Consider the following 3,038-nt stretch of genomic DNA (forward strand, 5'->3'; position numbering starts at 1 on the left):
GAAAATAAATAAATAAATAAATAAAAATTAAAAAAAAGAAAAAGAAATGCCCCCAGGGATCCCACTGGTGCAGTTGCACAGACTGAGGAAGTGGCTTCCTGGCCTCACAGTACAGCCTTGCTAGAAGGGGCAGAGATGTCATACAGCACCAGGTATTCAGGAGACAGGAAAAGAAGGTAAGTATAAAGAGGTGAGCGACTGAGAAATGAATAAAAACAAAAAAGAAAGAAAAGAAAAAGGAAAAGAAACGCCCCCAGGGATCCCACTGGCTCAGCTACACAGACCGGGAATGTGGCTCCCATGCCTTGCAGTACAGCCCAGCTAGAAGGGGCTCCCAAGCCATGAAATGAAATAGAAAACTGACAGAACAGAACAAAACAAAACAAAACAAATCAAAAACAAAAAGGCCCCAGGATCCCACTGGTGTGGCAGCAAGGATCGGGAAGCTGTTCCCCAGCTGAGTGGTGCTTCGCAGCCTTTCAAGAAAAAGCAAAGATGGCACACAGAGCCACGTGTTCAAGAGAAAGGAGGGGGAGGAGGTGAGAGGCAGGGAAGAAACCAAAAGAAGCAGAGAAAAGCAACACCAGCACCAAAGAAATGGCACTGAAAGAGCCTGACAGTGTGGGTGGTTTGAATCCAAGCATCCCAAAGCCAGAGCCAGTGTCTCCCAGCCAAGAGACTGTGGCTGTAGGAAGCAGAGGAGGCAGAGTGGGGGTGAAGAAGGGTAGGGGGTGGGAAAGCATGTAACACTGGTTACTGGGTGCTCTGTATCCTGCTGGGAGCTCCATACCCCTGTATCCTGCTTTCCCATACTCCTTGTCCGCCAATCTCTGACAGGAGTCTGAGAAGGCGAATCCGTGCTACGTTAGCTGATAGGGGATCTCCTCTGGTACCTCTCCTTGCTCTCTGTTCTCTGTCAGTTTCTTATTCCATTCATTCAATGCTTCTGTCTATAGTGCCGTGTTGGCTCCTGCCCCTCTTCTTCCTTTCTGACACTTCTGCAAATCTCTCTCTCTCTCTCTCTACATACATATGTGTATATATATGTGTGTGTGTATATATGTATATATATATATATGTTTCATTCTATTGCATTTAGTTAGTTCTGGGTGGTGCAAATGTTTAAGTGCTGAACTACTAACTGAAAAGTTGATGGTTCAAACCCACCCAGAGACACCTCAGAAGACAGGCCTGACAATCTGCTTCTTAAAGGTCATAGCCTTGAAAACCCTGTGGAGTGCCATTCTACACTGCACACAAAGGGTTGCCATGAGTCAGAATTGACTCAAAGGCAAGTAACAAAAATTTCTGTTTAGTTAGAGGGGATCATACCTTATTAATTCTTGCATTTATAAATAATCATTAACCATTTGTTGACTTGACTGACATACAGCTGCTACTTGGATGGCAAGATTCACGTCTGATTCTAGGTATTTCCCAAAGTGCCTAGTATAATGCCAGGAATATAACTACCATTTGGATAATTTGAGGGGGAGGGGAGTGGGTTACACAAACAAATGAAAAGATTGGTCTTCCATGACATAAGCATCAGCCTAAACAAAAAGGACAGAGATCCATAAAAATTCCCATCAAATGTAAGAAAAAATATTGTAATGTTGGAAGAAAAACACACCAAAATCTTTTTTGCTGTTGTTGTTGGAATAGCCTCTAATTTCTACCATATCTTTTAAGGATGTATAAATTGAAGGAAAAGTGAATTCATGCTTTGGTTTGGCTTGAGTATATTTTATGCAGTTTGTCTTCTTTTTTACCAAGACAAACACAGTGACTGAAGTCCTTTCTAATTAGCAGCTCTCACCAAATACTTGGGGATACTATTCATGTGCATTTTTGTTTTCAGTATATGTGTTATGCACGTGCATGTATACAAGCGTGCATGCTTTTGTGGATTTGTGCTTAAAAAAACTGTAACTTTAAAGGATTTTGGTTTAATATCCTCTGAGATTTCTCTAATTAGACTCTGCTCTTCTTAGATTAGTTTAGTACCCAAGTAAATGAACTAATTAGTAGTCTCTTGTTGAATGAGGCTACAATGTTTTATAAAGTCCTTGGTCATCATTGGGAGTTCCCACACAAGATTGCAATTAAATAGTTGAGAAAAAAATAAAACCTGTTCTCTATCCCCACACCTTATTCCATGTCTGCAAGACTGTTTGCATGGGATTTGCACAGCTCCTGAAAGATCCTGGGCAGGAGGCCACGGATGATGGGCACACACAACCCAATTCTAGGCAGTAAAACCAATGCGGGGAAGAAAAAACAAAGGCAATTCCCAGAAGACCAGAGATCTCTTGGATGACCCAAGTAGTCTCTGCAATCTTTTGAATTTCACCTTGATGTTTAAATGAAAGCTTGGAGGGAAAGCAGGGACTAATTCTATTGATTGATGTGACTCAGAAATCTAGCATAAAAGTAACAAACATATGGAGACCGTGTGACATAAAAGCAAATCTAGTCCCATCTGACTAAACCGTGCCCCGGCCTTCTTATGCCCCCATGAATACTTGCTATACATTAAGCTAGGACTTTGTCGGAGATTCATTTATTAATAAGAAAATATCTTAAACTTTATATCAATTATATTTAGCTTCTTCTGAAATGAAAACATTTAGATGAGAGAAAATGAATTAATGATTAATTTTTTGCCCTTGTTTGTGGACTAGGTCTTGGGAATGATTTCTTAAGTTGTAATTACATTTTCACTCCCATGGTCTTCTGCTACTCAACCCATCTTCTCTCAATGGTTCCTAGTTGTGTCCTGTAGAGAGTACATTGCTTTGGAGTTGGACACAGTTGCCAGTAGAAACTGTGCTACTGAGTCTCTCTATGCCTCGGAGTAAATCTCTGAATACAGTTAGGACTGTGCATGGGATGGAGAATATTCAAGGGTGTAATGTCTATAAGATCTAGATCAAGAGTACATAGAGCATAAAGAAAATACTCAATATATCTTATGTTCATTCTTCTCAGTGTAAATTTTCACCCTGATGTCCAAATAATCTCCCCTCACTCAGTAT

Source organism: Trichechus manatus, unplaced genomic scaffold (genome assembly GCF_000243295.1).
Source record: "Trichechus manatus latirostris isolate Lorelei unplaced genomic scaffold, TriManLat1.0 scaffold00019, whole genome shotgun sequence".
NCBI classification, from domain to species: domain Eukaryota; kingdom Metazoa; phylum Chordata; class Mammalia; order Sirenia; family Trichechidae; genus Trichechus; species Trichechus manatus.